The sequence below is a fragment of the Callorhinus ursinus genome, unplaced genomic scaffold, assembly GCF_003265705.2.
Source record: "Callorhinus ursinus isolate GAN/ISIS: 27379988/994484 unplaced genomic scaffold, GSC_fseal_2.0 scaffold9, whole genome shotgun sequence".
Classification (NCBI taxonomy): Eukaryota; Metazoa; Chordata; class Mammalia; order Carnivora; family Otariidae; genus Callorhinus; species Callorhinus ursinus.
In genome coordinates this window covers 61,275,607-61,288,265 of record NW_027397071.1, presented here as the reverse complement: position 1 = coordinate 61,288,265, position 12,659 = coordinate 61,275,607, and positions in this window count along the sequence as shown.

Here is a 12,659-nt window from a genome sequence, read left to right as displayed (position 1 = left end):
GGTTTATTGAAGGACATGGTTCTGATGCTTGCCCTAACAAGGATTGGAATGGTCACAGGCAAGTGGTTTTCAATAATTTATTTTCCATGATAGTATAAAAGAATATAGGAGAAAAAGTTTTATCCTTTTCACTTATCACTAAAGTTCACCTTCCTTGAGTGCAGTAAGACTTCAACTTCTGCCACCCCTACCACAAATTACTGAATAAATTAATTTTTGACAGTAACATGAAATTAAATTTAAAATATTCAATTTTAAAGTTTAGAAAAAAGTAGAAATTGGGATGTTTTGAAGGAAAAAGTGTTGTGTTTTGAATTTTAAAACCAGAATCAGTATACAAAATACACTGCTTAGGAAAACTGAATACTTTCTAAACACAAGCCTATTACTAAAAAATAAAAACAACCCTTTTTACAAGTTACAACTGTAAAGACGGACATTTCTGAATTTAAAGTGGGGTTTAATTAACTTTTCAGTATCCAAGTTTCAGCATTAAAATTACTCTTTAGAGATTTCAAATCTAAAGGCATAGGGTGTCTAAAGCTGAGAAGCACTTCTACAGTTGCTTTGTTCTTAAGTGGTTGGAGCACAGTAAGGGGAGTGGGAGCTCTCTCTCGCTCTCTTCATTAGCCTAAAATTTGCTAAGCATTAAAACATCGGCACATTTCTTTGGCTCTTTGCAGGAAATAGCTTTACTAATCTAAGTATTTTAGAAATGAGTTATGTGGTCCCCCTCTAGGAAATATGAAAAGCCATTATTCAATCTCTCAAAAACCTCGACAATATTCAGCAAGACTTTGAATGTATACGATGTATACGATGGAAGAGAAGGTGCTGTTGAGTTTAATGGGATCTAATTTGTAACGAGCTGAGGTAGAGAAGGGTCTTAATTCAGATGCAGAGAGTAGCGGCAAGCGCAAATGGACAGAATGATCAGAATCCCAGGAGACAACACTATATAAAGGATGGAGGATACTTAAGCAGGGATGCGCTCTCAAATTCAGTTCTTCACTGTATTCGCATCCACTTCTGGAAACTCGGGCTCAGCTTTTGCCCAGTAAATTGAATTCAAGCTTATACGTGGGGGACGCTAATCGCACCTCAGGCCACATTCTGGTCCTTGAGCCACTGAGCAAACCTCATTTTACCATCTTTCGGTAGTGAATCAATAGTTTTCTGATAAACATTACGCATCTCACAATGGGGTGATGAGCTCCTATACACACACCACCCTGGGTGAGTAATAAATAGATAAAATCTAAAAGCAATTCAATTGGTAATATTATAAATTTTCCTGATCATGAAACGAACGTTGTGGAATCCGTAGCCCGGGACTGGTTTCGAAATCTCAGTTCCCAAAAAGGTGCTTTCGGCTTTTGCCGGGCGGGGGGGCGGGTAGAAGTAATAGTCCAGAAGCGCTGGAAGATCACAGTGCTGGAGCGAGAAAGGGTCGTTCCGTCAGCTTTCCTGACTGCCCTAAACTACCTTCATCGAAAGACTCCGGCGTGGGGGGGGGGGGGTTTCAAAACCGTTTGCCCCCGGTTTTTTTTTTTTTTTCTTTTCCCTCCCTCGCTAAGGTTTCTTTTCTTTTCTCTTCCTGTCCAAATATTTCAAATTTCCGCGCCTTAAATAACAGTCTCCTTTTATTTAGTTAGTTTCCTCGGCAGGTTTGGCCGCCCGCTTGTCTCTGCCCCCCATCGGGCCCGGGGCGTCTCGGGCGCCTCGGTGCTGCCTGCAGCCCCTGCGCGCTGCCCCCGGCCCAGGCTGCGTGGCTCAGAGCGCGCCAGCCGGAGCCACAGCCCCCTCTTGCCGCGACCTCGCCTGACCCGGCTCTCCGGGCGCCCAGAGCCAGCTAAGGCCGCCCCCCGCCCGGACGCCTGTCTGCCTCCCAGCTCGACTTCCCTCTCCGGACTTTGGAGCCTTTTCTGCTTCGGGGTTTGGATCCCGGTCGCCCTGGAGCGGCGAAAGGGCCGCGGCAATAGGAAAGCAGCGGAGAAGGCCAGTGGCCGGAGCCTGCCCCAGCCCCCACCCCGCGGGTAACCTTGGAGGCGCCCTCGGAGTGAGTGTGTGCGTTGCTGCGCCAGCCGGCTAGGGCGAGCGGGTGCACAGCTCAGCGGGCAGGAGGCGGGAGCTGGGGGCGGGGAGGGGGAGCGGGCCCCGGCGTCTACCGGCAGCTGCCACAACGCCCCGGGAGCTGCGGGCTACCGGGGCGGCCAGGGTCCCTCGGCCCTGGCCTTCAGGCAGCGGTCCCTGAGGAGGCGGCGGCCATCCCACTGGATGGTCCCGGCGACCTGTGCCTGAGGACTGGGGCCGGAGGGCGACGTGGGAGCAGGGGCAAGCGGGCCGGTGAGTGCCTAGCTCTCCGTGGAGGTGAGCTGGCGGCGGGACGCGGCGCGGCGGCTGGAGCAACTCCACGCCCAATGCCAATGCCAGCACTCCCTCCTCCTCCCCCCGTGACAGCTGAGGACAGCCGGGCTCCGAGCCTTGCGTCCAACAGCGAGGAGGCAAATGTACCTCAGGCTTCTCAGCCCCTTAGACAATTCGGGAATTTGCCCTGTGGTGTTGCCTTCCCCCCCACCTCCCCCATAAACTACTAGTAGTCCAGGACTGAAAATGCACGTTCTTTCGGAAAGACCCTCGGCACGAAATAGAGATTGCAGGCCCGCCGGCACTTTGGGTGGGGCCCGGGCGTGCAAAACACCTAGAAGGGGTCTTCTTGTTTTGTTTTTACCCGGAATAGATCCGAATATCGAGTATGGATCTTCAAGCGGTGTCTCAAAGAATAAAAACTCTCCAGATTTGGATATTGACTTGGTAAATTAAGGTTCCAGTGAAATGTTTTGCCATCTGCTACAGAAACATTGTGCAAGCTTCAGGTGTTAGGATGTGGGTTTGGAATTTTCTGTAGTGTCTTTAATTCCCAAAGACATGAAATAACAGCATGGTAACACACCCGGCCATTGAGCAAAGGTTATCCTTGCCACCACAGCACCTGCAAAAGCACAAGTGGAACTCACATATTTTGCTTCCTGAGTTCTAAAATGGCTTCTGAACGGTCCAGAGGTACCAGCACAGACAAGGAGGGGGACAGGAGACGGGAAAAGAGTTTGTACATTAAAACAACAACAACAACAACAACAAACTACACTGCCATTATTACACTTCAGTTAATCCACCTCACCTCTTTCTCCCAGCCCCCATCCTCATTAGTCAAGGAAGAATTTTAGTGTAGGCCTATTCTATAATTCTATGTACAGCCTTTATCTCTTTCTCACCCCCTCCTCCCCCCCAAAAAACAGTCGGCCAAAAATATCAGCTCTTTTGCGGAGGAAGTAAAAAAACCACCAATCCTTATCCAAACTACCCGTCATTTCTTTTGTGTACTAAGAAGGAATCCTACATATAACCAATACTATGAAAGAAGAAATGATTTACCTGGACCTCAAACACATTTAATTGGTATAATTAAAGTGATATTAATTATCTTTTAACATGAAAATAATGGGACAGTTTCTGGAATTGATAGGTGAAAAGCTAAAAAAATCACCGACATGTTTGGAGACGTAGCTTCTGCTCTTCTTTATATTTAATCAGTACAGTAGTTACTTAGGAAAAAAATAGGTCCTTTATCTTGACCATATAAAGCAATATCATGCTAATTTTATTTTAGTTATATGCCTTAGTTTTTCAGATTAGTTATATATAGTGATAGTTCACTATAAAGCAAAACTGACAACATCTTATGTTAAAATTTTAATTTGGAAATGCAACCAAATTATCACAACTGTATTAAAATACAGTCTACTCCCCTCCTTCTTCTAAATGTACAATGTGCACAACTTGCTGATAAAGAAGTCTGCCCTGAATTTAAAATTTATGCTTTGGAAACATAATTTCCTAAATTAAAAAATAACTCACTGATCTTTAAGAATAATTATTCTATAATTTGGCTATTCTGTGTATAGCTAATATAACAGTTTCTCCTTGTCTTACATTTTGGAACTATTGTAAAAGCCATTTGGGCCCAAATAGTTCTTGTTCCATAGTTTTCTCCTTCAGATATTTTTACTAAAAAGTGACTGTCAATGATGCAACAGCGTTCTGATGTCCATTCTGCTAATCCAGAAACTTCAGACCAAACCTATAAGGCCATCTTAAAAGGAACATGCATTTCTTCTATGTCAAAGCTTAGGAAAGATATGATTGAATGTTAACATTTGAAAGTGCTAGAATAACTAATTTGCAAATCAGTTATTATAGTGTAGTGATGATTCAAGATGAAATTTTTAAAACTTCATATTTTAGAAGAATAAGTGGAATCAAATTATTAAAGTAAGCAACATTTGATGATGATTAATAGTATAGTATTTCCTATCTCAATACTCAAATAAGCAACAGTGTGTATTCTGGTATGATTTTTAACTGTCAAGATAATAATATATAATAATCATCATTAGATATAGGAGTAACTGTTCCAGAGTCTCTTTTCCACTGCTAAGTAAAATGTAATTAAAACACAGTAGCTCTTTTTAAAAAACACTTCACTACATAATCACTTATATTTTTGGCTGGCCCTTTTTTTTTTTTTTTTTTTTACTTTTTGTATTTTTTTGCCTCCACATTTTAGGTGATGGACAAAAATAGCATGTAGAAGGAGGTTCCCAATTCTCCTTTATTCCTGGTTCCTCAGCCATCTATTTCTCTATTCATAAACATTACTTCAACTTTAAAAATCATATATTGTGATGTTAAAAAGTAATTGTTATTCCCATTAATTTAAATTTATCATAGGCCTATAAGTGAAAAAGCACTCAATCTGTATTTTATTTAAAATAAAGTTAAGTGAAAAAAGTGTGGACATTAGGTTGTAGCAAGTGTGTATTTATGTTTTGAATATAAATTTCCTGGAATCTTAAAACCTATTTAATATTTTGACATATGCTAAGACTTTTAGGGCAGGATCAAGATCTAGAAAATCTTAAATTTCTGGTCTTCAGAAAATAGTATATTTTAATTTGCCATATTAAGATAAGACCAGTTGTTTTAACTAATAAAAAGCTAAAATGAGAAAAATATGAAGGTACAAAATATCATTGTACCACCGTGATATCAAATCTAATGCAATGGCTTTTTAAAATAAATTATTCTTACTGGTAAATTGTATATTTTAATTATAGTGGTCACTATTTTACAGTTAAATTTTGCACTTGGCACACAGACCAGAGTTTTCTATGTTCATCTAAAAGCATATGGTTGTTATCATGCAGGTATTCAAAGTAATACTTTGTGGTCCTGTCCTAGATGAGTATTTTTATGTACATGTGTGCATGTTTAGATATTTCGTACTGAAGTTCTCTACTGAGCAAATAGATATTTTGAACAAATACTATCAATTCACTTTATATTACAATTTTAAGATGTAAAATCATGATCTGCTATAGAAATGTTAGCTGATAATTTTTTAGATATAGGTGAAATCATTTTCATTAATGATCCAGGGAAGGATATAAATTAAAATCTGAGAACTTAAAATACTGATGCAAGTCCTAGTTCTTCCTAGGTTATTGTTTCAAATTCCTGTCATGAGGCAAATGTATATGAAAGCGACTTAACATCCACAATTAATATAATCAAATTTGAAATAATGGAAATAGAATTGTGATAGTGACAAGAGGAAGAATGGATACTTAAAATATAGGTAGCCATGACTGTAAGTTAATTTAATTTCAATTACATGATAGGCAATTTGCTAACTAATCCAAAAACAAGGACAAAACAAGACCAGTAAAAAGATATCTGCCCAAGAATTCAAAAGCAGGGCAAACAAGATCAAAATTTTTTTTTCATTGTACCACCATGGGAAATATAAACAAGTTAATTTTCTTGATATGGATAAGTTTACAGTTTCCAGTGAAGTTTTCTACTCTTTCACTTGCTTAATACTCTTAAAACATATAGCTAGAAAATAACCACTTACTATTTACAGTCATATTTTAAAATTACGTATATATTATGTTTTACTTAAATACAACAGACACATATTCTGTCCCAAAAGAGCAAGTTCAGCACAATTCTGAAAGGGAGAGTGATACAGTTGGACATCTGGACTAGACTGAGGGGCTGTTTAATGTGAAACCCAAGTAGGGCCACATGGGAGAGAGCACTGAATTGACTGAATGCTGGCTAATTTGTTTAAGAGTAATCAAAAGGGCTCTGAGCCTAGTATATGTTGTCTATAGTTGTTTAAATACACAATGTACCTACTAGAAAAGCAAATAACTTTATTCAAAGACACTTAAAGGAAGAGATATATATTTTTTTGCATCCAGAAGGACATCACAGATGTCACAGGGAAAATATTAATGTAGCAACATAAAAGAGAACTGCATACAATAACATCAGCTGAAGATCAATGATTGGTTTCAATTTCTTAAGTCTTATGTTTTAAAGATTTAAAATGCACAGTTCTTCAAACATATGACTTGCATCTATAAAATACACGACACAAATTTATTAATATTCTAATTTTTAAAATTTCCACAAAAAAGTACTCCAAGATGCCTTTTAGTTCATCAGATCCTATTGAAATATCATGCACCATATCCTAAGATCAGCAAGTAAATGCTGTGGCTTATCAACCTAAAGGAATTTTAAAGATCAGTGCTTTCTAAGGAAAATGTTCTTCTTGAATTATTAGGATGAAGATATGGATTTTTAGTAGCACATTTTGTCTTCTACAAAAAAAAAACCCAGATTATATTTAGGATCAATGTAGAATTAATTTGATATTTCTAATGTAAAGTAATATTTTATATCGTTTTAAGTTTAAATATGTAGAATTTAAACAAAAGAACTCTGTATGGCCGTTGTGAGGTTTCTCTTTATTCAGCAACAGAATAGACTGAAGAGAAATTAGATCAAAACATAAAATTCAGACATAGAATTCAAATTATAGAAAAACAGTCATATTAAATCAACCAAGAAAAAATTTTCTCACATCATAATCCTGTTTATTTGAGGAAAAGAATGTAAGAAAAAATATTTAAATCCCTTTTCATTAGATTAAAAGACTGCTGCCTTCTTATCCAATATTGTAGGGAATAAAATCCTAAATATTTATAAAAGAGATATGAACATCCTAAAAAGTAGCTCCCTGCTTAGGATGTGCAATAATAATTGATCTGAGATGGTTCTCTGAAGACATTTTATGTAGTTATGAATATGTTGGCATATAAAAAGTGCTGAATTGAATTTTATCATCATTTAGTAGGCTATTAAATTGTATATATATATATATATATAAAGAAAATAGGGGACACTTTAGTAAGTGTCTTTTCTTTTTGGAACTTCTTAATTTATACACATACTAATTCAGTTTACATTTCAGTAAAAGGAGAGAGAAAAGGAATAAAATCAAGCATGTTAATAAATCAATATTATTTTGTATCTGTATTACCTAATTTAATATTCATAACCCCTCTCATGGATTGGGCTTTATTCTTGCATTTTACAAATCAGGAAACCCAGATTTAATGATGCTGAGTAACTTGCCCATAATCACAGGCTAGTAATTTATAGCATAATGATACAAACCCATGTCTTCTTTAACTTCATTATGGCCAGATGGAAAGATCTTTCAGGAGAATTACTACATATCAGTCAATTCAACAACCACATATTAAGTACTCATCATTATAGTCACTTAATAGATTTATGACCTTGGGATTAATTATATCGGAGGCTTCCCACATCTGTAAAATGGGGGTAATAATACCTAATTTCCCATGTTATTGCAAATAATAAATGAAATGTGTGTAAATCTCCTGGTATTCAGTAAACCTTTAATAAGTGGCAATTATCATTATGAGGAATACAGAATAACAGAACACCCATTCTTGACCTTAAGGAACTTAAAAACTATTTGGGTAAATAAAGTTTACATATGGTATAACGTAATAACTGGAAAGCAAGGTCTGAGTGCATGGTAATTTGTGGTGCAGATCGCACACACAAAAAAGCAGTTTTATTAAGGAAAATCTTATTAGAAGACTTAGGATATGGATTTAAATATCCTATAGTGCAAAACTTCCCTTATTGAGAAGAAAAAGGAAAAGCCACCTCAAAATAATTGACTATTTTTCCAGCCTGTACTCTCTGAGGGTGTCTAGATCTAGCAAATACATCAGGTGAACAATAGAGAGTAACTGCAAGGACATGAATTATATTATTAAAAGCAGAAATAAGTAGGTATTTTGAAAGGTATCATAGTCACTATGATACTCTGTTTCAAATGGGAATAGAAAAATACCTAGGAGTTTCATAATCATAACATAATGGGATCCATAATAAGTAGTCAGGGTAGGCTAGTGAGTGAATGGTTTTAGAGCCAAATAAACTTTATTTCCAACTCTGGTACATTATATGTATCTCACCGTGGAACGGGTACTTAACCTTTCTGATCTTCATTTCTACATTTGTAAAATGGGTATAATTATATTTACATTACAGCATTATAACAATTAAGAATAATATTTATTAATAAGTCATTTTATGGTCTAATATAGGAAACTTGTTTTGACATAAACCAACAGGTTTCCTGAGACTTATATTTAGTTATATTAATCAGAAAGAAAAGAAAATTCCTCTTAGGTAAACATAATCTTGAGTAACACAGATATTTGTGGATTAAGAATAAAAACTTTGAGTTAAGACTTAAAGTCATTGCTCCAAGCAGCTATATACACATATGTACATGTGACCAATATACAAGTACATTCCATTTAATAACCACTTATTATATACCTATTATATGTGAGGTATTTTTCTATGTGCTAGTATACAAAGGTGAGTAACTGGCAATTTAATAAGGGAAACAAAATACCATATACAGAATATAATAGGATGTTAGGTATAATGAAAGCACAAAAGAAATAATAAATTGGACTTGGAAAGTAAGAAGTGCCTGAGAGAAACCAAACTCCATTTTCAAAAAGTTACTCTAGAAGAGTCAGGTAGACTTTCATTTCCGACAAAATGAAGACTAGATTTTCTAAAAAAAAAAAAAAAAGAAAAGAAAAGAAAAAAAAATCCCCAAATAAGTAAATAACTTGTTGGATAAAATATTTTTTAAAACATGTTTTGGTATGCAAAGTGCGCTGGTAAGAAAGTAAGGGAAATCTACAGAGACAAAAAATGAGGGAAAGTGAGTCCTGATGCCAGGTGCTCTAGGGGCATCCACTGGTCTCTAATGTGTTAGTTTCCTGGGCTGCCATAACATGTACCACAAACTGAGTGGCTAAAACAACAGAAATGTATCCTCTCACATTTCTAAGGGGTAGAAGTCTGAAATCATGTTGGTTCCTTCTGAGGGCTGAGGAAGAATCTATTCCATTCCTTTCTCCTAGCTTCTGATAGCCTCAGACATTTCTTGGCTTGTAGATGGTGTTCTTCCTAGGTCTTGGCATTGTCTTTCCTCTATGTATGTCCAGTTTTCCCCTATTTATAAGAACACCAGTCATAATGAATTAGGGCCCACCCTAAAAACCTCATCTTACATTAATTATCTGCTAAGGCTATTTCCAAATAAGGTAATACTCACAAGTACTGGAGGTTAGGACGTCAGTGTCTTTTGGGGGAGACACAATTCAGCCCATAACACCTGGTAACCTAAAGTTTTGGTTTTAAAGAAAGGCTAAAAGACAATGGTTAGGGGAATCATGAAGTAGGAAGACTGACCAAAAGCCCCTTTATAAAGCTAGAACCACCCCCCCAAATAGTAGTATGCACAAGGAAAAGTTAAACTAAGTGTCTGTACAAATATTTGGCCCATTTTTATTGTTTTTCATTTGTTTATTTCCTTATTGAGTTTTGAAAGTCCTTTGTATATTCTGGATACAAGACCTTTATCAGTATGTGTTTGTAAATATTGTCTCTCAGTCTGTGGGTTGTCTTTTCATTTAATCTTGTCTTTTGAAGAGAAGTTTTTAATTTATTGAAATGCAATTTATCAATTTTTAAATTTTCCTGTTCACGCTTTGTGTGTTCCAAGAAATCTTTGCTTAAACCAGGGGAAAAAAGTTTTTCTCCTAGAAGCTTCAAAGCTTTATAATTTACATTTAGGTATGTGATCCATTTCAAATAAATTTTTATATACGGTTTGAGGTAAGGGTTGAAGACTTTTTTCCTTGTATATGTATATCCAGTTATTCTAGGATCATTTATTGTAAACTCGATCCTTAACCATTGAATTATCTTGACATTTTTTTTGGAAAAATCAATTGACCATATATATGTAGGTCTAATTATGGCTTTCTGTTCTGTACCATTGATCTATATGTCTATCATTATGCAAATGTAACACTGTCTTGATTATCATAGCTTTATAATAAGTCTTGAAATCAAGTAGCTTTGAAACCAATGCAACTGTATTTGTTCAAATTTAATTTTGATATTCCAGATCCTTTGATTTCTGTATACATTTTCAAATTTTAGAATTAGTGTGTCAAATTCTCAAAAAATGATTGGAGTTATGTCAGATCTATAAATCAATTTGGGGAGAACTGACACGTCAATAATTTTGAGTCTTCTAACCATGAATATCTCTCTACTTATTCAGGTTTAAATTTTTTTTTCATTAATATTTTGCCACTTTCTATATAGATATTGCATAAAATTTGTCAAACTTGATCCTAAACATTTCACATTTTTAAGTTGTTTTCATTTCAATTTGCAATTGTTTATTCTAGCATACAGAAATATAGTGACTTTTTAAATTTCAGTATAGTTAACATACAGTGTTATTATTAGTTTCAGGTGTATAATATAGTTATTCAACAATTCCATACATCATTCAGTGCTCATGATGACAAGTGCACTCCTGAATCCACATCACCTATTTCACCCATACCCCACCTCCCTCCTCTGTGGTAACCATGAGTTTGTTCTCTATAGTTAAATCTGTTTCTTGGTTTGTCTCTCTCCCTTCTTTTTTCCTTTGCTCGTTTGTTTTATTTCTTAAATTCCATATATGAGTGAAATCTTATGGTATTCTCTGACTGACTTATTTCACTTAGCATTATACTCTCTAGCTCCATTCATGTTGTTGCAAATGGCAAGATCTCATTCTTTTTCATGGCTGAATATTTTCCATTGTCTATTATACTACATCTTCTTTATCCACTCATCTATTGATGGATACTTGGGATGCTTCTATAATTTGGCTATTGTGAATAAAGCTGCTCTAAACATAAGGATGCATGTAACCCTTTTAACTAGTGCTTTTGTATTCTTTGCCTAAATACCCAGTGGTGCAATTACTGGATCATAGGGAGAAATACAGTGACTTTTTTATACTGACCTTATATCCTCCAACCTTGCTAAACTTACTAATCATTCTAGGTTTTCGGGTTTTTTTTTTTTTTTGGTAGGTTTTCATGGATAGCCATATTGTCTATAAGTAAAGAGTTTTATTTTTTTCCTTTCCAATTTGTATGCCTTTTATTTCTTTTTCTTGCCTTACTGCACTGGCTGTCACCTCCAATACAATGTTTAATGGAAGTGATGAGAGTAGACATCCTTGCCTTAGTTCTGATTTTAGGAAGAAAACAATCTTTCACCATGATATTAGCTCTAGATTTTTCATAGATGCTCTTTATTAGGTTAGGGAAGTTTCCTTCTCTTCCTAGTATGTTTACACTTTTTATTTTAAAATCATAAATGGATGTGGAATTTGATAACTTTTTTCTGCTTTTATTGAGGTGATTATTTGTTGTTGTTGTTGTTTTTTAACCTGTTAAGAAGGGTGAGTTATATCGATTTTCAAATACTGAATTATCCTTGCATTTCTAGGAGGAACCCCACAAACCCCACTTGGTTTTGATCATACTTCCTACATATTACTGGATTTGATATGCTAATATTTTGTTAAAAATTTTTATGAGTATGTTCATTAGTGGTATTGATTTATAGCTTTCTTTCCTAGTAACATCTTGCTATAGATGGATGTGTGTCCCCTCAAAATTCATATGTTGAGACATAATGCTCAATGTGATGCTATCAGGAGATTGTGGGAACTACTTAGGTCATGAGGGTGGAAACTTCATGAATGGGATTAGTGCTCTTATAAAAGAGACCCCACAGAGCTCCCTAGTCCCTTCCACCTATGAATCAGAAAGCAGGCCTCCATCAGACACTGATTCTGCCAGAGCCTTGATCTTGGACTTCTCAGCCTCTGGAACTATGAGAAATAAATTTCTGTTGTTTATAAGTCACCCAGTCTATGATATTTTGTTATAGCAGCTCAAATGGACTAAGACACATCTTTTTCTGGATTTGATACTAGAGTAATGAGTTAGGAGAAGAAGAGTGCTCTCTCTTCTTCTATTTTCAGAAAGAGTTTAAATAGAATGGTATTATAACTTCCTTAAATATTTGGTGGAATTAATCATTGAAGCCCTCTGGAACTGGAGTTTCTTCGTGGCAAAGTTTTTATGTATAAATTCAAATTTTAAAATAGATATGGGGCTATTCAGGCAATCTATTTCATTTAGTAAACTTTGGTAGTTTGTCACTTTCAAGGAATTTGTCCATCTTATTTTTGTTGTCAAATTTTTGAAAATAAGTTTGTCATAATATTGCCTTATTTTTTAAATATATGTAGT